This window comes from Sphaerodactylus townsendi, linkage group LG08 (assembly GCF_021028975.2).
Source record: "Sphaerodactylus townsendi isolate TG3544 linkage group LG08, MPM_Stown_v2.3, whole genome shotgun sequence".
NCBI lineage: Eukaryota > Metazoa > Chordata > Lepidosauria > Squamata > Sphaerodactylidae > Sphaerodactylus > Sphaerodactylus townsendi.
In genome coordinates this window covers 111,237,774-111,258,498 of record NC_059432.1, presented here as the reverse complement: position 1 = coordinate 111,258,498, position 20,725 = coordinate 111,237,774, and positions in this window count along the sequence as shown.

Genomic DNA, 20,725 nt, shown 5'->3' with positions numbered 1-20,725 from the left:
CTCAATTAGTTTCTGCAGGAAAATAAGAGACGACAGGAATTTAGCAACCAGTAAGGTTATGTTTGGATCACTTTTAGCATCAGGGAATAACATCCCTTTGAAACGTATTGGACTAGAAACAGATAAAACAGGTAAAACGCAACATTCCTATAAACAAGAAAAAGGAGTGCAACCCTTTTAATCTTAAAAAGGCCTGGTTAGAGCCAACATTGTATATGTTAAGAGCGACAAACTCTAATCTGGAGAACAGGGTTTGATTCCCCGGTCCTCCACATGAGGCACGACTGTACTCTGGAGTGGGGTTTGAATCCCCACTCCTCCACGTGAGCGGCAGACTCTTATCTGGTGAACTGGGTTTGTTTCCCGGCACCTCCACATGAAACCCTGCTGGGTGACCTTGAGCTAGTCACAGTTCTCTCAGAACTCTCTCAGGCCCACCTGCCTCACATGGTACCTGTTGGGGGGGAAAGGAAAGAAAGGCGTTTGTCAGCTGCTTTGAGACTCCTTATGGTTGAGAAAAGCAGGGTATAAATTCAGACTTTTCTCCTTCTCTTCTACTGGCCACAGGAGCGTGGCTACCGCATTCAGAACCTGAAGTCCCTTAAGCAAGAATGAATATTTGAATACAGTCAGGGACCAACATTTGCTACTAAATACAATATGCAGTTTACTATACATAAAATCAACGATACTTAAACCCAGAAGTGGGATCCAGCAGGTTCTCACAGGTTCCCGAGAGTAGGTTACTAATTATTTGTGTGTGCCGAGAGGGGGTTACTAATGGGTGATTTTTGCCTTAGTGACGCCCCTCCTCTCAGCAGTAGCGCGCAGAACTTGAAGCGGTCTAGCAGGAGGTGCACTGGCGTTTGTGGCATGCCTGGGCCAGCCAAGGCAGTATCAAGTTTCCTCGCCTAAGGACTCCCAAGCATGCCGCGCCCTGTTGCTACAGCCCCACCAGGAATGCCCCGCTTCCCTGGAATGCCCCACTACAGGCCCTTCAAGTAGCCCTCGCTCCAGCTCCCATTGGCTTTCTTACGCCACAGTTTGAATCCCACCACCATGGAAACCTGTTACTAAAATGTTTGGATCCCACCACTGCTTAAACCCATATCATATTATAATCAGTAAAATGATAACATTATAGCAATATTATAAAATAATATAAAAATCCCACCGAGTCTATTTAGTGCTACGGAATTTAAACACTCAGTGCTCATAACTTGGCCCCTGTCTTTGTAATTTGTGAGTAAATTTTATTGAAAGGTGGGGGAAATGATAAGGTCAGAGGAGGAACTTTTGATTAACAATATGAATGAAAATTATAACGGCAGTTCCAAATTTAGGATAAGGAAAGAGAAGAAACTATTCTGTAACCAATTCCCCCCAAAGTCAGTGACAAGCCGTGCTGAATATTCGACGGCACACTGGCACATTAGCCAATAGCCGCGCATCTGCTAATGGCCTTTTTTCATCTCCACTATCTGTTTTCGCCAGGAGTTCCTCTTTCGTAAATTCTCCATACCATGAGGGGAAAAAAGGTCTCCGCTTCTTCTCTGGCTGCTTCTCCATCTTGGAGTTCCTCCCTTATCCACCTGTCCTGTTGCTAAGCAACCACTCACCTGGCCTCTCTGTAAGAAGCAACTTGACTCATGAAGGCAGTGTTTCCAGGCGAGGCACAAGTATGTTGGTGAAGGATGGAGATGAGAGCTAACATGGTGTAGCTGTTAAGAGCAGGTGGATTCTAATCTGGAGGACCAGGTTTGATTCCCCGCCCCTCCACCTGAATGGCAGAGGCTTATCTGGTGAACCAGATTTGTTTTAGGTATTGTTGAAGGCTTTCAACTGGTTCTGGTGGGTTTTCCGGGCCGTGTGGCTGTGGTCTGGTGGATCTTGTTCCTAACGTTTCGCCTGCATCTGTGGCTGGCATCTTCAGAGGTGTATCACAGAGGGAAGTCTGTTAGACACTGTTACACACATATTGGTTTTCCTGCTTCTACATTCCTGTACTATCTCAACCCCACCTGCTTCACAAGGTGTCTGTTGTGGGGAGAGGAAGGGAAAGGAGCTTATAAGCCACCTTGAGTCTCCTTACAGGAGAGAAAGACCGGGTATAAATCCAAACTCTTCTTCTTCTACTTTTGGATAGGTGTGAGTGGGTTACCAAGGAAGGTAAAAATTGCATGAAGTTCTGCTCGTCCCACTGCAGCTGGGGTCAAGGGGCTAGGAAAAGGGGATTACAGATCAAATCCGAGATTCTCAGCTCTCGTCTCAGCCTGTGACTAGCCCAAGGGGAAAAGCCTCAATGGGGTATCAAGCCATGGAATCCATCGTCCGCAGTAGCCGTTTCCTCCAAGAGGGTTAATCTATACATTTTGGGGATCAGTTGTAATTCTGGAGGAGGAGGATTCTGAATTAACCAGTTCTGCAGAAGAAGAGTTTGGATTTATACCCCACCTTTCTCTCCATTTGTTACCGCTGCTGCTCAGGTAACATTAAGTGATTTCAGCTCAGGCAACGTAGTGAGGCGCAGGAAGCCGGTGTTCTTCAAAGCAAAGAATTTTATTCAGAAGTGGTGGTGACAGCTCGGGCAGGAGAATCGCGCTCTCGTAGCCAAGTGCAAGAACTTTTATACACACATATCAAAAGGGGCAAAGGGGCAGGTAAAGGGGGCAGGTCCCTTGCCGAAAACCAATAAAGAAACATCAATACAAAAAAAAAGATACAGTTACAACTTTTGTGAATGGGACTACGAAATCTCGCTGTCAAGCGTCTTCCCGCTAGACTTTACAATGGTGCTGAAATGGAGAGCGGAGAAGGTCCATTCATAGAACTGGGTGGGCTTGCTACCGCACCCAGTTATCTCTGTTATCAGACAGGCTATTTCCTTGAGTTATGACCTGAGGCTCCCGCGCCTCAGTTCCGCAACAAAAGAAGTTCAAACTGTCCAATGTGGTCCTGACACGTTTTCCAATGGCTGGAACCTCTGGGTGCTGTCATCAGATTTGATTTGCAAAACCAAAGGGTCTTTGTCTTTGCTGAGGAGTCGGCTGGGTGTTGGTCTAAGCTGCATTCCAGGGCTAACTTCCTTGTCCCTTAATATCAGCTTCTACAAGCTACTGCTTTTACTAATAAACACAAATATCAAAAATAACATTTCTAAACTTAAACATTAGAGAAAACCTTAAAGAGTACAAGCACATATACCTATAGGCAAGAATATCCTAAATTAACAGTAACAAAACCTTAAATCAACTGGAGAACCTAGCTAAAGTATAATCCTAAACATTGGGCAAATAACACATCCAACTGAGGGGCTTACATTACATCTTAAAAGGGACAAAGGCAAGGAGGAAACCGTGTAAAACATTGGCACAATCACATATATACGTCCTTTGCAAACCTTATGGAGGCTTTTAGGCCACACTGGTCTCTGTGTCCTGACCTGGAGCCAGTGTAGTCAGGTAACTCGACTCAGGAAAATATTTTGGCTATTTTCCTGGCGGTAACACTGTAAGGAGACTCAAGGGGGCTTACAAACTCCCCTCCCCTCCTCTCCCCACAACTGACACCTTGTGAGGTAGGTGGGACTGAGAGACTTCAGAGAGAACTGTGACTAGCCCAAGGTCACCCAACAGGAATGTGGGAGTGTGGAAACACATCTGGTTCATCAGATAAGCCTCTGTCATTCAGGTGGAAGAGTGGGAAATCAAACCCGGTTCTCCAGATTGGAATCCATCTGCTCTTAACCACTATACCATGCTAGGCATAATGTTCAAGAGGGAATTTTAAAACAGAAATTAGAGCTGTAATGGCTCCGTAAGGCAACTTTATAATGGAATAGGATTGTAGTCCAGTGCAATTATTAGTTTAAATTATCACCTGCTTTTACTGCATTCAGTACTACCTGGGCATCTACTTTCTGTATTCTTTATAGCATATTTTGCCTTAGATACTGAATTCGAGCAAAATAATAAACTTACTCTTAATCTGATTGCAGCGTTCATTTTTAAAGGAGAGGCTGGATGGCCATCTGTCAGGAGTGCTTTGATTGTGTGTTCCTGCATGGCAGGGGGTTGGACTGGATGGCCCTTGGGGTCTCCTCAAGATCACTTAACAGGGATTCTATGAATCCTCCATTGAAGGGTCAAGACATTTCCCTCCAGGTTCCTGGCAACTCTAGGAGTCATTTTTTGCAGTGATTTTTAAAAAGTGAGGCTTAGTTGAGGTTTTATTGTAGCAGCTTGCTGCTGTTTGTTCTTTATGGTGGCTTTATGGTATTTATTTGTTTATGACCTAAATTACTGCCAGCTGCCCTAGGCCATTTTGTAAAAGAAGAATAGGGGGCATCCATCTTCATTACACAAATACAGCAACGGCCAGAAAGCAGAGTCAGGCCTCACACTCAGACTAAAGGCATAGACATTGCTTGACCTGGTTGAAATTGGTCGCAAAGGACTATGTGGGTTTCAGGGGTCTTTGTACCATGCCTGACTTGCCAAAAGCAACCTGAAATATTTCAAATTATCCAAAATTACTGACAGTCAATTCCTGGAGTCACGTGACATCTAGGAGGTACCAGCTACCTGATTAGTAATATGCGGGTTCTGAGCAGATAGAAGAAGAAGAAGAAGAAGAAGAAGAAGAAGAAGAAGAAGAAGAAGAAGAAGAAGAAGAAGAAGAAGAAGAAGAGGGGGGGGGGGGGGGGGGGGGGGGGGGGGGGGGGGGGAGGGGGGGGAGGAAGGGGGGGGGGAGGAGGGGGGGGGGGAGGGTGGGGGGTGGGGGGGGGTGGGAGGGGGGGGGGGGGGGGGGGGGGGGGGGTGGGGGGGGGGGGGTGTGTGGGGGGGGGGGTGGGGGGGGGGGGTGGTGGGGGGGGGGGGGGGCGGGGGGGGGGGGGGGGGGGGGGGGGGGGGGGTGGGGGGGGGGGGGGGTGGGGGGGGGGGGGGGTGGGGGGGGGGGGGGGTGGGGGGGGGGGGGGGTGGGGGGGGGGGGGGGTGGGGGGGGGGGGGGGTGGGGGGGGGGGGGGGTGGGGGGGGGGGGGGGTGGGGGGGGGGGGGGGTGGGGGGGGGGGGGGGTGGGGGGGGGGGGGGGTGGGGGGGGGGGGGGGTGGGGGGGGGGGGGGGTGGGGGGGGGGGGGGGTGGGGGGGGGGGGGGGTGGGGGGGGGGGGGGGTGGGGGGGGGGGGGGGTGGGGGGGGGGGGGGGTGGGGGGGGGGGGGGGTGGGGGGGGGGGGGGGTGGGGGGGGGGGGGGGTGGGGGGGGGGGGGGGTGGGGGGGGGGGGGGGTGGGGGGGGGGGGGGGTGGGGGGGGGGGGGGGTGGGGGGGGGGGGGGGTGGGGGGGGGGGGGGGTGGGGGGGGGGGGGGGTGGGGGGGGGGGGGGGTGGGGGGGGGGGGGGGTGGGGGGGGGGGGGGGTGGGGGGGGGGGGGGGTGGGGGGGGGGGGGGGTGGGGGGGGGGGGGGGTGGGGGGGGGGGGGGGTGGGGGGGGGGGGGGGTGGGGGGGGGGGGGGGTGGGGGGGGGGGGGGGTGGGGGGGGGGGGGGGTGGGGGGGGGGGGGGGTGGGGGGGGGGGGGGGTGGGGGGGGGGGGGGGTGGGGGGGGGGGGGGGTGGGGGGGGGGGGGGGTGGGGGGGGGGGGGGGTGGGGGGGGGGGGGGGTGGGGGGGGGGGGGGGTGGGGGGGGGGGGGGGTGGGGGGGGGGGGGGGTGGGGGGGGGGGGGGGTGGGGGGGGGGGGGGGTGGGGGGGGGGGGGGGTGGGGGGGGGGGGGGGTGGGGGGGGGGGGGGGTGGGGGGGGGGGGGGGTGGGGGGGGGGGGGGGTGGGGGGGGGGGGGGGTGGGGGGGGGGGGGGGTGGGGGGGGGGGGGGGTGGGGGGGGGGGGGGGTGGGGGGGGGGGGGGGTGGGGGGGGGGGGGGGTGGGGGGGGGGGGGGGTGGGGGGGGGGGGGGGTGGGGGGGGGGGGGGGTGGGGGGGGGGGGGGGTGGGGGGGGGGGGGGGTGGGGGGGGGGGGGGGTGGGGGGGGGGGGGGGTGGGGGGGGGGGGGGGTGGGGGGGGGGGGGGGTGGGGGGGGGGGGGGGTGGGGGGGGGGGGGGGTGGGGGGGGGGGGGGGTGGGGGGGGGGGGGGGTGGGGGGGGGGGGGGGTGGGGGGGGGGGGGGGTGGGGGGGGGGGGGGGTGGGGGGGGGGGGGGGTGGGGGGGGGGGGGGGTGGGGGGGGGGGGGGGTGGGGGGGGGGGGGGGTGGGGGGGGGGGGGGGTGGGGGGGGGGGGGGGTGGGGGGGGGGGGGGGTGGGGGGGGGGGGGGGTGGGGGGGGGGGGGGGTGGGGGGGGGGGGGGGTGGGGGGGGGGGGGGGTGGGGGGGGGGGGGGGTGGGGGGGGGGGGGGGTGGGGGGGGGGGGGGGTGGGGGGGGGGGGGGGTGGGGGGGGGGGGGGGTGGGGGGGGGGGGGGGTGGGGGGGGGGGGGGGTGGGGGGGGGGGGGGGTGGGGGGGGGGGGGGGTGGGGGGGGGGGGGGGTGGGGGGGGGGGGGGGTGGGGGGGGGGGGGGGTGGGGGGGGGGGGGGGTGGGGGGGGGGGGGGGTGGGGGGGGGGGGGGGTGGGGGGGGGGGGGGGTGGGGGGGGGGGGGGGTGGGGGGGGGGGGGGGTGGGGGGGGGGGGGGGTGGGGGGGGGGGGGGGTGGGGGGGGGGGGGGGTGGGGGGGGGGGGGGGTGGGGGGGGGGGGGGGTGGGGGGGGGGGGGGGTGGGGGGGGGGGGGGGTGGGGGGGGGGGGGGGTGGGGGGGGGGGGGGGTGGGGGGGGGGGGGGGTGGGGGGGGGGGGGGGTGGGGGGGGGGGGGGGTGGGGGGGGGGGGGGGTGGGGGGGGGGGGGGGTGGGGGGGGGGGGGGGTGGGGGGGGGGGGGGGTGGGGGGGGGGGGGGGTGGGGGGGGGGGGGGGTGGGGGGGGGGGGGGGTGGGGGGGGGGGGGGGTGGGGGGGGGGGGGGGTGGGGGGGGGGGGGGGTGGGGGGGGGGGGGGGTGGGGGGGGGGGGGGGTGGGGGGGGGGGGGGGTGGGGGGGGGGGGGGGTGGGGGGGGGGGGGGGTGGGGGGGGGGGGGGGTGGGGGGGGGGGGGGGTGGGGGGGGGGGGGGGTGGGGGGGGGGGGGGGTGGGGGGGGGGGGGGGTGGGGGGGGGGGGGGGTGGGGGGGGGGGGGGGTGGGGGGGGGGGGGGGTGGGGGGGGGGGGGGGTGGGGGGGGGGGGGGGTGGGGGGGGGGGGGGGTGGGGGGGGGGGGGGGTGGGGGGGGGGGGGGGTGGGGGGGGGGGGGGGTGGGGGGGGGGGGGGGTGGGGGGGGGGGGGGGTGGGGGGGGGGGGGGGTGGGGGGGGGGGGGGGTGGGGGGGGGGGGGGGTGGGGGGGGGGGGGGGTGGGGGGGGGGGGGGGTGGGGGGGGGGGGGGGTGGGGGGGGGGGGGGGTGGGGGGGGGGGGGGGTGGGGGGGGGGGGGGGTGGGGGGGGGGGGGGGTGGGGGGGGGGGGGGGTGGGGGGGGGGGGGGGTGGGGGGGGGGGGGGGTGGGGGGGGGGGGGGGTGGGGGGGGGGGGGGGTGGGGGGGGGGGGGGGTGGGGGGGGGGGGGGGTGGGGGGGGGGGGGGGTGGGGGGGGGGGGGGGTGGGGGGGGGGGGGGGTGGGGGGGGGGGGGGGTGGGGGGGGGGGGGGGTGGGGGGGGGGGGGGGTGGGGGGGGGGGGGGGTGGGGGGGGGGGGGGGTGGGGGGGGGGGGGGGTGGGGGGGGGGGGGGGTGGGGGGGGGGGGGGGTGGGGGGGGGGGGGGGTGGGGGGGGGGGGGGGTGGGGGGGGGGGGGGGTGGGGGGGGGGGGGGGTGGGGGGGGGGGGGGGTGGGGGGGGGGGGGGGTGGGGGGGGGGGGGGGTGGGGGGGGGGGGGGGTGGGGGGGGGGGGGGGTGGGGGGGGGGGGGGGTGGGGGGGGGGGGGGGTGGGGGGGGGGGGGGGTGGGGGGGGGGGGGGGTGGGGGGGGGGGGGGGTGGGGGGGGGGGGGGGTGGGGGGGGGGGGGGGTGGGGGGGGGGGGGGGTGGGGGGGGGGGGGGGTGGGGGGGGGGGGGGGTGGGGGGGGGGGGGGGTGGGGGGGGGGGGGGGTGGGGGGGGGGGGGGGTGGGGGGGGGGGGGGGTGGGGGGGGGGGGGGGTGGGGGGGGGGGGGGGTGGGGGGGGGGGGGGGTGGGGGGGGGGGGGGGTGGGGGGGGGGGGGGGTGGGGGGGGGGGGGGGTGGGGGGGGGGGGGGGTGGGGGGGGGGGGGGGTGGGGGGGGGGGGGGGTGGGGGGGGGGGGGGGTGGGGGGGGGGGGGGGTGGGGGGGGGGGGGGGTGGGGGGGGGGGGGGGTGGGGGGGGGGGGGGGTGGGGGGGGGGGGGGGTGGGGGGGGGGGGGGGTGGGGGGGGGGGGGGGTGGGGGGGGGGGGGGGTGGGGGGGGGGGGGGGTGGGGGGGGGGGGGGGTGGGGGGGGGGGGGGGTGGGGGGGGGGGGGGGTGGGGGGGGGGGGGGGTGGGGGGGGGGGGGGGTGGGGGGGGGGGGGGGTGGGGGGGGGGGGGGGTGGGGGGGGGGGGGGGTGGGGGGGGGGGGGGGTGGGGGGGGGGGGGGGTGGGGGGGGGGGGGGGTGGGGGGGGGGGGGGGTGGGGGGGGGGGGGGGTGGGGGGGGGGGGGGGTGGGGGGGGGGGGGGGTGGGGGGGGGGGGGGGTGGGGGGGGGGGGGGGTGGGGGGGGGGGGGGGTGGGGGGGGGGGGGGGTGGGGGGGGGGGGGGGTGGGGGGGGGGGGGGGTGGGGGGGGGGGGGGGTGGGGGGGGGGGGGGGTGGGGGGGGGGGGGGGTGGGGGGGGGGGGGGGTGGGGGGGGGGGGGGGTGGGGGGGGGGGGGGGTGGGGGGGGGGGGGGGTGGGGGGGGGGGGGGGTGGGGGGGGGGGGGGGTGGGGGGGGGGGGGGGTGGGGGGGGGGGGGGGTGGGGGGGGGGGGGGGTGGGGGGGGGGGGGGGTGGGGGGGGGGGGGGGTGGGGGGGGGGGGGGGTGGGGGGGGGGGGGGGTGGGGGGGGGGGGGGGTGGGGGGGGGGGGGGGTGGGGGGGGGGGGGGGTGGGGGGGGGGGGGGGTGGGGGGGGGGGGGGGTGGGGGGGGGGGGGGGTGGGGGGGGGGGGGGGTGGGGGGGGGGGGGGGTGGGGGGGGGGGGGGGTGGGGGGGGGGGGGGGTGGGGGGGGGGGGGGGTGGGGGGGGGGGGGGGTGGGGGGGGGGGGGGGTGGGGGGGGGGGGGGGTGGGGGGGGGGGGGGGTGGGGGGGGGGGGGGGTGGGGGGGGGGGGGGGTGGGGGGGGGGGGGGGTGGGGGGGGGGGGGGGTGGGGGGGGGGGGGGGTGGGGGGGGGGGGGGGTGGGGGGGGGGGGGGGTGGGGGGGGGGGGGGGTGGGGGGGGGGGGGGGTGGGGGGGGGGGGGGGTGGGGGGGGGGGGGGGTGGGGGGGGGGGGGGGTGGGGGGGGGGGGGGGTGGGGGGGGGGGGGGGTGGGGGGGGGGGGGGGTGGGGGGGGGGGGGGGTGGGGGGGGGGGGGGGTGGGGGGGGGGGGGGGTGGGGGGGGGGGGGGGTGGGGGGGGGGGGGGGTGGGGGGGGGGGGGGGTGGGGGGGGGGGGGGGTGGGGGGGGGGGGGGGTGGGGGGGGGGGGGGGTGGGGGGGGGGGGGGGTGGGGGGGGGGGGGGGTGGGGGGGGGGGGGGGTGGGGGGGGGGGGGGGTGGGGGGGGGGGGGGGTGGGGGGGGGGGGGGGTGGGGGGGGGGGGGGGTGGGGGGGGGGGGGGGTGGGGGGGGGGGGGGGTGGGGGGGGGGGGGGGTGGGGGGGGGGGGGGGTGGGGGGGGGGGGGGGTGGGGGGGGGGGGGGGTGGGGGGGGGGGGGGGTGGGGGGGGGGGGGGGTGGGGGGGGGGGGGGGTGGGGGGGGGGGGGGGTGGGGGGGGGGGGGGGTGGGGGGGGGGGGGGGTGGGGGGGGGGGGGGGTGGGGGGGGGGGGGGGTGGGGGGGGGGGGGGGTGGGGGGGGGGGGGGGTGGGGGGGGGGGGGGGTGGGGGGGGGGGGGGGTGGGGGGGGGGGGGGGTGGGGGGGGGGGGGGGTGGGGGGGGGGGGGGGTGGGGGGGGGGGGGGGTGGGGGGGGGGGGGGGTGGGGGGGGGGGGGGGTGGGGGGGGGGGGGGGTGGGGGGGGGGGGGGGTGGGGGGGGGGGGGGGTGGGGGGGGGGGGGGGTGGGGGGGGGGGGGGGTGGGGGGGGGGGGGGGTGGGGGGGGGGGGGGGTGGGGGGGGGGGGGGGTGGGGGGGGGGGGGGGTGGGGGGGGGGGGGGGTGGGGGGGGGGGGGGGTGGGGGGGGGGGGGGGTGGGGGGGGGGGGGGGTGGGGGGGGGGGGGGGTGGGGGGGGGGGGGGGTGGGGGGGGGGGGGGGTGGGGGGGGGGGGGGGTGGGGGGGGGGGGGGGTGGGGGGGGGGGGGGGTGGGGGGGGGGGGGGGTGGGGGGGGGGGGGGGTGGGGGGGGGGGGGGGTGGGGGGGGGGGGGGGTGGGGGGGGGGGGGGGTGGGGGGGGGGGGGGGTGGGGGGGGGGGGGGGTGGGGGGGGGGGGGGGTGGGGGGGGGGGGGGGTGGGGGGGGGGGGGGGTGGGGGGGGGGGGGGGTGGGGGGGGGGGGGGGTGGGGGGGGGGGGGGGTGGGGGGGGGGGGGGGTGGGGGGGGGGGGGGGTGGGGGGGGGGGGGGGTGGGGGGGGGGGGGGGTGGGGGGGGGGGGGGGTGGGGGGGGGGGGGGGTGGGGGGGGGGGGGGGTGGGGGGGGGGGGGGGTGGGGGGGGGGGGGGGTGGGGGGGGGGGGGGGTGGGGGGGGGGGGGGGTGGGGGGGGGGGGGGGTGGGGGGGGGGGGGGGTGGGGGGGGGGGGGGGTGGGGGGGGGGGGGGGTGGGGGGGGGGGGGGGTGGGGGGGGGGGGGGGTGGGGGGGGGGGGGGGTGGGGGGGGGGGGGGGTGGGGGGGGGGGGGGGTGGGGGGGGGGGGGGGTGGGGGGGGGGGGGGGTGGGGGGGGGGGGGGGTGGGGGGGGGGGGGGGTGGGGGGGGGGGGGGGTGGGGGGGGGGGGGGGTGGGGGGGGGGGGGGGTGGGGGGGGGGGGGGGTGGGGGGGGGGGGGGGTGGGGGGGGGGGGGGGTGGGGGGGGGGGGGGGTGGGGGGGGGGGGGGGTGGGGGGGGGGGGGGGTGGGGGGGGGGGGGGGTGGGGGGGGGGGGGGGTGGGGGGGGGGGGGGGTGGGGGGGGGGGGGGGTGGGGGGGGGGGGGGGTGGGGGGGGGGGGGGGTGGGGGGGGGGGGGGGTGGGGGGGGGGGGGGGTGGGGGGGGGGGGGGGTGGGGGGGGGGGGGGGTGGGGGGGGGGGGGGGTGGGGGGGGGGGGGGGTGGGGGGGGGGGGGGGTGGGGGGGGGGGGGGGTGGGGGGGGGGGGGGGTGGGGGGGGGGGGGGGTGGGGGGGGGGGGGGGTGGGGGGGGGGGGGGGTGGGGGGGGGGGGGGGTGGGGGGGGGGGGGGGTGGGGGGGGGGGGGGGTGGGGGGGGGGGGGGGTGGGGGGGGGGGGGGGTGGGGGGGGGGGGGGGTGGGGGGGGGGGGGGGTGGGGGGGGGGGGGGGTGGGGGGGGGGGGGGGTGGGGGGGGGGGGGGGTGGGGGGGGGGGGGGGTGGGGGGGGGGGGGGGTGGGGGGGGGGGGGGGTGGGGGGGGGGGGGGGTGGGGGGGGGGGGGGGTGGGGGGGGGGGGGGGTGGGGGGGGGGGGGGGTGGGGGGGGGGGGGGGTGGGGGGGGGGGGGGGTGGGGGGGGGGGGGGGTGGGGGGGGGGGGGGGTGGGGGGGGGGGGGGGTGGGGGGGGGGGGGGGTGGGGGGGGGGGGGGGTGGGGGGGGGGGGGGGTGGGGGGGGGGGGGGGTGGGGGGGGGGGGGGGTGGGGGGGGGGGGGGGTGGGGGGGGGGGGGGGTGGGGGGGGGGGGGGGTGGGGGGGGGGGGGGGTGGGGGGGGGGGGGGGTGGGGGGGGGGGGGGGTGGGGGGGGGGGGGGGTGGGGGGGGGGGGGGGTGGGGGGGGGGGGGGGTGGGGGGGGGGGGGGGTGGGGGGGGGGGGGGGTGGGGGGGGGGGGGGGTGGGGGGGGGGGGGGGTGGGGGGGGGGGGGGGTGGGGGGGGGGGGGGGTGGGGGGGGGGGGGGGTGGGGGGGGGGGGGGGTGGGGGGGGGGGGGGGTGGGGGGGGGGGGGGGTGGGGGGGGGGGGGGGTGGGGGGGGGGGGGGGTGGGGGGGGGGGGGGGTGGGGGGGGGGGGGGGTGGGGGGGGGGGGGGGTGGGGGGGGGGGGGGGTGGGGGGGGGGGGGGGTGGGGGGGGGGGGGGGTGGGGGGGGGGGGGGGTGGGGGGGGGGGGGGGTGGGGGGGGGGGGGGGTGGGGGGGGGGGGGGGTGGGGGGGGGGGGGGGTGGGGGGGGGGGGGGGTGGGGGGGGGGGGGGGTGGGGGGGGGGGGGGGTGGGGGGGGGGGGGGGTGGGGGGGGGGGGGGGTGGGGGGGGGGGGGGGTGGGGGGGGGGGGGGGTGGGGGGGGGGGGGGGTGGGGGGGGGGGGGGGTGGGGGGGGGGGGGGGTGGGGGGGGGGGGGGGTGGGGGGGGGGGGGGGTGGGGGGGGGGGGGGGTGGGGGGGGGGGGGGGTGGGGGGGGGGGGGGGTGGGGGGGGGGGGGGGTGGGGGGGGGGGGGGGTGGGGGGGGGGGGGGGTGGGGGGGGGGGGGGGTGGGGGGGGGGGGGGGTGGGGGGGGGGGGGGGTGGGGGGGGGGGGGGGTGGGGGGGGGGGGGGGTGGGGGGGGGGGGGGGTGGGGGGGGGGGGGGGTGGGGGGGGGGGGGGGTGGGGGGGGGGGGGGGTGGGGGGGGGGGGGGGTGGGGGGGGGGGGGGGTGGGGGGGGGGGGGGGTGGGGGGGGGGGGGGGTGGGGGGGGGGGGGGGTGGGGGGGGGGGGGGGTGGGGGGGGGGGGGGGTGGGGGGGGGGGGGGGTGGGGGGGGGGGGGGGTGGGGGGGGGGGGGGGTGGGGGGGGGGGGGGGTGGGGGGGGGGGGGGGTGGGGGGGGGGGGGGGTGGGGGGGGGGGGGGGTGGGGGGGGGGGGGGGTGGGGGGGGGGGGGGGTGGGGGGGGGGGGGGGTGGGGGGGGGGGGGGGTGGGGGGGGGGGGGGGTGGGGGGGGGGGGGGGTGGGGGGGGGGGGGGGTGGGGGGGGGGGGGGGTGGGGGGGGGGGGGGGTGGGGGGGGGGGGGGGTGGGGGGGGGGGGGGGTGGGGGGGGGGGGGGGTGGGGGGGGGGGGGGGTGGGGGGGGGGGGGGGTGGGGGGGGGGGGGGGTGGGGGGGGGGGGGGGTGGGGGGGGGGGGGGGTGGGGGGGGGGGGGGGTGGGGGGGGGGGGGGGTGGGGGGGGGGGGGGGTGGGGGGGGGGGGGGGTGGGGGGGGGGGGGGGTGGGGGGGGGGGGGGGTGGGGGGGGGGGGGGGTGGGGGGGGGGGGGGGTGGGGGGGGGGGGGGGTGGGGGGGGGGGGGGGTGGGGGGGGGGGGGGGTGGGGGGGGGGGGGGGTGGGGGGGGGGGGGGGTGGGGGGGGGGGGGGGTGGGGGGGGGGGGGGGTGGGGGGGGGGGGGGGTGGGGGGGGGGGGGGGTGGGGGGGGGGGGGGGTGGGGGGGGGGGGGGGTGGGGGGGGGGGGGGGTGGGGGGGGGGGGGGGTGGGGGGGGGGGGGGGTGGGGGGGGGGGGGGGTGGGGGGGGGGGGGGGTGGGGGGGGGGGGGGGTGGGGGGGGGGGGGGGTGGGGGGGGGGGGGGGTGGGGGGGGGGGGGGGTGGGGGGGGGGGGGGGTGGGGGGGGGGGGGGGTGGGGGGGGGGGGGGGTGGGGGGGGGGGGGGGTGGGGGGGGGGGGGGGTGGGGGGGGGGGGGGGTGGGGGGGGGGGGGGGTGGGGGGGGGGGGGGGTGGGGGGGGGGGGGGGTGGGGGGGGGGGGGGGTGGGGGGGGGGGGGGGTGGGGGGGGGGGGGGGTGGGGGGGGGGGGGGGTGGGGGGGGGGGGGGGTGGGGGGGGGGGGGGGTGGGGGGGGGGGGGGGTGGGGGGGGGGGGGGGTGGGGGGGGGGGGGGGTGGGGGGGGGGGGGGGTGGGGGGGGGGGGGGGTGGGGGGGGGGGGGGGTGGGGGGGGGGGGGGGTGGGGGGGGGGGGGGGTGGGGGGGGGGGGGGGTGGGGGGGGGGGGGGGTGGGGGGGGGGGGGGGTGGGGGGGGGGGGGGGTGGGGGGGGGGGGGGGTGGGGGGGGGGGGGGGTGGGGGGGGGGGGGGGTGGGGGGGGGGGGGGGTGGGGGGGGGGGGGGGTGGGGGGGGGGGGGGGTGGGGGGGGGGGGGGGTGGGGGGGGGGGGGGGTGGGGGGGGGGGGGGGTGGGGGGGGGGGGGGGTGGGGGGGGGGGGGGGTGGGGGGGGGGGGGGGTGGGGGGGGGGGGGGGTGGGGGGGGGGGGGGGTGGGGGGGGGGGGGGGTGGGGGGGGGGGGGGGTGGGGGGGGGGGGGGGTGGGGGGGGGGGGGGGTGGGGGGGGGGGGGGGTGGGGGGGGGGGGGGGTGGGGGGGGGGGGGGGTGGGGGGGGGGGGGGGTGGGGGGGGGGGGGGGTGGGGGGGGGGGGGGGTGGGGGGGGGGGGGGGTGGGGGGGGGGGGGGGTGGGGGGGGGGGGGGGTGGGGGGGGGGGGGGGTGGGGGGGGGGGGGGGTGGGGGGACTGCCAGCATGATGCTGGCAGGGGATGATGGGAGCTGTAGTCCATAACATCTGGAGGGTGCGAGTTTGACACCTGCGCTCTGGATGTTCGAAAGCTCCTCCCTACGTGTGCGGCGGCTGCATAAACGGCGAGCAGATTGGTGAGGATATTTATCTGGCGGCGCTTCTTCCGCGGGGCTCCTGGTATCAGGAAGGGCGTGGTCTTCACCCCACCGGCTCTATGACTCCCCAGGGACTGCCGCAGTTTTCAAGCAGGATGTTGTGTGTGTGTGTGTGTGTGTGTGTGTGTGTGGGGCGGTGTTGTGCCCTGTGTAATTTTCTTTTGGGGATAGTTTTGCTAATGTCTGGGTGTGATCGCTTCGGGGCTGGGTGGGGCTTCACCCCGATTTGGGCAGATTGCTCAGTCTGCATTTTTTTTAATGGCTCGATGTTCTTTCTTGAGACATCAAGAGGCGGTTTGCTGTTTGATGTGGGACCCTCTGTGGCGCATGCCTCCCCCCTCATTGAATACTGCGGTCAATATTGTGTAGGCTGACATGTTGATATACTTGTTTGAATGGGCGGCTGGAGGGCTGTTGATCTGCCTTTCGCCTATATGTTTGCTTACGTACCTCAACATGTTTTGTAACATTACGCAAGTAACAGAATGATCCCTGGGTGATTTCAGACTTGTGGGGTACCGGGAAAGCTGAGTTCAATTCACTTTTGCCTGGCCTATTTCTTTTTTTCTTTGCTAGAATTCCAGATTCGCCGAAGCACCTTTAAATCTCTTGAGGCATCTCTTGGACCCTCGTACCTTCGGGACCGCATTACCCCATATGTCCCGGCTCGACCTCTGCGTTCGGCAGAGGCCAATTTACTGGAGATCCCTGGCCCCTCAATGATGCGGCTGGCCTCCACTCGGGCCAGGGCCTTTACAACTCTGGCCCCTGCCTGGTGGAACACTCTCCCTCCAGCTGTCCGGGCCCTGCGGGACCTTGGCGAATTCCGCAGGGCCTCTAAGACTGAGTTGTTCCGCCGGGCCTTTGGAGAGATCAGTTGCTGAGTGTGCCCCCCCCCCTGCATTCCATGGGTCCCCAATATCACCAAGATCCATCATTGGGACCCATAGATCCTCAACATCATCAGGACCCACTGCTTCTCCCCCCCTCCTTTTAGGAGGATTAGGTTTAAGTGAGATGCCTATCTTAGGAATCAACTGCTGTTTTTGCTATATTTATGGTACCTGTATTACGATGATTTTATATATATGGTTTTATGTTGTACACCGCCCAGAGCCCTTCGGGGATGGGGTGGTATATTAAATACATAATGATAATAATAATAATAATAAATAATAATATGTGAAATGATTCCACAACTCAGTTCTTCCTTTGGAGTATAGTGTCAAGATCAAGGGATGCAATTGTACCTCCCTATTCTGCATTGGTTAGACCTCACCTGGAATATTGTGTACAGTTCTGGGCACTGCAATTCAAGAAGATTATTGACAAGCTGGGACGGGTCCAGAGGAGGGCAACCAAAATGGTCAAAGGTCTGGAATCCATGCCCTACGAGGAGAGACTTAGGGAGCTGGGGATGGTTAGTTTGGTGAAGAGAAGGTTAAGAAGTGACATGATAGCCATGTTTAGATCTTTGAAGGGACGTCATGTTGGTGAGGGAGCAAACGTGTTTTCTGCTACACCAGAGATTAGGACCAGGAGTCATGGGTTCAAGGTGAAGGAAAAGAGATTCCACCTAAACATCAGGAAGAACTTCCTGACTGCAGGGCTGTTTGACAGTGGAATGCACTACCTCGGAGTGTGGTGGAGTCTCCCTCTTTGGAGGTTTTTAAAGAGAGGGTGGATGGCCATCTGACAGGAGTGCTTTGATTGTGTATGTTCCTGCATGGCAGGGGGTTGGACTTGATGGCCTTTGGGGTGTCTTCTATGATTCTATGAACGTAAGATGTGCTTTGGTTCGGATCAGGGGAATCGAGTCTCGCCTTCTTGCAGCTAGCAGATACACAGGAGGTGGTGATGGCCACTAACCTGGATAGCTTTAAAAGGGGCTTGGACAGATTTGTGGAGGAGAAGTCGATCTATGGCTCCCAATCTTGATCCTCCTTGATCAGGGATTGCAAATGCCTTAGCAGACTAGGTGCTCAGGAGCAGCAGCAGCAGAAGGCCCTTGCTTTCACCTCCTGCACGTGAGCTCCCAAAGGCACCTGGTGGGCCACTGCGAGTAGCAGAGTGCTGGACTAGATGGACTCTGGTCTGATCCAGCAGGCTAGTTCTTATGTTCTTATGACCCTATGTCTACCTTCTGCCTGGCCCTGTGGTGGCAGTGTAGCGCAGGACAGGTGCAGAGGGTCCAGAGGAACAGAATCGGGGCGTGACAGCTATCTTGCACTACTGAGCCGTATTCCCACTTCTGGCCTCTCTGGGTGCCTGAGTATCTAAACTGAGATGGGAAACTCCTTGGGGCAGGGGACTGTCTTCTGCCTAGGCGACTCTGCAAGATGTCCTGGCAGGCTGTGTTTGCGTTTGCTGGAAACCGTGGGTCAAGAAGTGGTCCCGCTGAGCTCCGGGGAATGGGGCAAGCGTTTGCCGCTTTCGAGGGAGTCTCCACCCTTCCTTTCGAGACTGTTGCGAGCAATTCAGGAGAAAAAAAACCCAACACCCTGCCGTGGTTATTTTTGGAGAGCCGACGGGTGGACGCAATCAGGGCTTTCTTGTTTTTCTATGATGTCTGCTGCTTTAGTTTGGCGGAGCTCTCCGAGGGGCAGAGCGAGTTGAAGTGATTTGTGCGTGGCTGGGGTGGAAGAATTTGGCCCCCAAACAGCTCTCTTTCCCTCTGCCTGGAACGGGTCCACGTATAATGTTCGGGTCATAAGCTGGTCACGCCCGGTGTGCTCCTTCCGTGCTTAAAATTGTGAGTCTTCTGATACGACGCAGAAGGAAGAAGAAGAGTTTGGATTTGGAACCGTGCTTTTCTCTCCTGGGAGCAGTTTCAAAGAGGCATGCCAACTCCTTCCGTTCCTCTCTCCCCCGCAGACAACTTGTGAGATAGGCGGGGCTGAGAGAGTTCTGAGAGAACTGGGCCTAGCCCCGAGGTGACTCTGCAGGCTTAAGGTGGAGGAGTGGGGAATCAAACCCGATTCTCCAGATTGAGTTCACCGCTCTTAACCACTACACCAGTTCTGACCCCTCTGCCCCAAATGAAGGTAGGATTTTGGGGCGGGGGACTGGTTCTAGCCACATGGTCTGTTCCAGTTTAAATATCTTGACCAGCAAGATCTTGACTAGTTTAAATAATCTTGACAGTTTAAATATCTTGACTAGCAAGATCTCGACTAGTTTAAATAATCTTGACAGTTTAAATATCTTGACTAGCAAGATCTTGACTAGTTTAGATAATCTTGACAGTTTAAATATCTTGACTAGCAAGATCTCGACTAGTTTAAATAATCTTGACAGTTTAAATATCTCGACTAGCAAGATCTTGACTAGTTTAAATAATCTTGATAGTTTAAATATCTCGACTAGCAAGATCTCGACTAGTTTAAATAATCTTGACAGTTTAAATATCTCGACTAGCAAGATCTCGACTAGTTTAAATAATCTTGGCAGTTTAAATATCTCGACTAGCAAGATCCTCCTTGATCTCAGATTGCAAATGCCTTAGCAGACCAGGTGCTCGGGAGCAGCAGCAGCAGCAGCAGAAGGCCATTGCTTTCACATCCTGCCTGTGAGCTCCCAAAGGCACCTGGTGGGCCACTGCGAGTAGCAGAGTGCTGGACTAGATGGACTCTGGTCTGATCCAGCAGGCTAGTTCTTCTGTTCTTAAGGCCATTGCTTTCACCTCCTGCCTGTGAGCTCCCAAAGGCACCTGGTGACACTGCGAGTAGCAGAGAGCTGGACTAGATGGACTCTGGTCTGATCCAGCAGGCTAGTTCTTCTGTTCTTAAGGCCATTGCTTTCACCTCCTGCATGTGAGCTCCCCAAGGCACCTGGTGAGCCCACTGCGAAAAGTAGCAGTAGAGGGCTGGGACTAGATGGACTCTGGTCACAGGTCAGCAGGCTCTTTCTTATGTTCTTAAGGCCATTGCTTTCACCTCCTGCCTGTGAGCTCCCCAAGGCACCTGGTGGGCCACTGCGAGTAGCAGAGGGCTGGACTAGATGGACTCTGGTCTGATCCAGCTGGCTCTTTCTTCTGTTCTTAAGGCCATTGCTTTCACCTCCTGCCTGTGAGCTCCCAAAGGCACCTGGGGGGCCACTGCGAGTAGCAGAGGGCTGGACTAGATGGACTCCGGTCTGATCCAGCAGGCTCGTTCTTATGTTCTTATGGCTGGCAAAGAACCTACTCTTGACTGTGGACCTGTCCTCAAAAGTGACCATTTGCCAGGGTAGAAGAAGAAGAGTTTGGATTTATATCCCCCCTTTCTCTCCTGCAGGAGACTCAAAGGGGCTGACTATCTCGTTGCCCTTCCCCCCTCACAACAAACACCCTGTGAGGTGGGTGGGGCTGAGAGAGCTCCGAGAAGCTGTGACTAGCCCAAGGTCACCCAGCTGGCGTGTGTGGGAGTGCCCAGGCTAATCTGAATTCCCCAGAGAAGCCTCCACAGCTCGGGCGGCAGAGCTGGGAATCAAACCCGGTTCCTCCAGATTAGATACACGAGCTCTTAACCTCCTACGCCACTTCTGCTGCTCCCCAAACTTTAGGCAAAGGCTTCTTTGCGAGGGTTTAAACCTTACTTGCCGCAGAGTGTGAAGTCATGAGTTGATCGTTTCAGGCGGTAGCCATGCTGGTCTGCAGCAGAGTAGATTTGAGCCCGGTAGCCCCTTAGAGACCGGCAAGGTTTTCAGGATAAGAGCTCTGAGAGTTAAGGCATCCTTTGCCAGATGCCAAAAAGGGATGAAGATCACCGAGCCTTTATTTCCCAGTCGGAAGAAGAAGAAGAGTTTGGATTTATACCCCACCTTTCTCTCCTGTAAGGAGTCTCAAAGGGGCTTACAAACTCCTTTCCTTTCCTCTCCCCACAACAGACACCTTGTGAGGCAGGTGGGGCTGAGAGAGTTAAAAAGAACTGTGACTAGCCCAAGGTCACCCAGCAGGAAAGTAGGGCCCCTTCCGCACACGCAAAATAATGCCTTTTCAAACCACTTTCACAACTGTTTGCAAGTGGATTTTGCTGTTCCGCACAGCTTCAAAGAGCACTGAAAGCAGTTTGAAAGTGCATTATTCTGCATGTGCGGAATGAGCCTAAGAGTGTGGAAACACATCTGGTTCACCACATAAGCCTCCTCCATCAGGGGAAGGAGCGGGGGATCAAACCCGGTTCTCCAGATTAGAATCTACCTGCTCTTAACCACTACACCACACTGAAGACAGGAGGGGTATTGCAATCGGCAGGTGGATTTATTTAGGATTGCATTTGGTTGTTAGTTATCCCGAATTGAGATTTTAAATCTTGGTTTCCATGTTTTTAATGTATTTTATGTGTTTTATCCGTACTGTTAAGTCTTAAGCTCTGTCAGGAAGAAAGGCAGCTATGAAAGGTTTCCAATAAAAGAAGGAAATTTTATCCCCAGCTCTTTCCCCTTGTGTGTCGGGTCCTTCGTTGTTGTTTGTAAGGGAGCAGTTAATATAAATTAGGACTAATTAGGACTAATTATGACTAATAAAAGGAAACACTTCTTCACGCAACGTGGTGATTGGTGTTTGGAAGATGCTGCCACAGGAGGTGGTGATGGCCACTAACCTGGATAGCTTTAAAAGGGGGCTTGGACAGATTTATGGAGGAGAAGTCGATCTATGGCTCCCAATCTTGATCCTCCTTGATCTCAGATTGCAAATGCCTTAGCAGACCAGGTGCTCAGGAGCAGCAGCAGCAGAAGGCCCTTGCTTTCACCTCCTGCAGGTGAGCTCCCAAAGGCACCTGGTGGGCCACTGCGAGTAGCAGAGAGCTGGACTAGATGGACTCTGGTCTGATCCAGCAGGCTAGTTCTTATGTTCTTATCGCCTCCCAGCCTCCCTCCTGCTCCAACA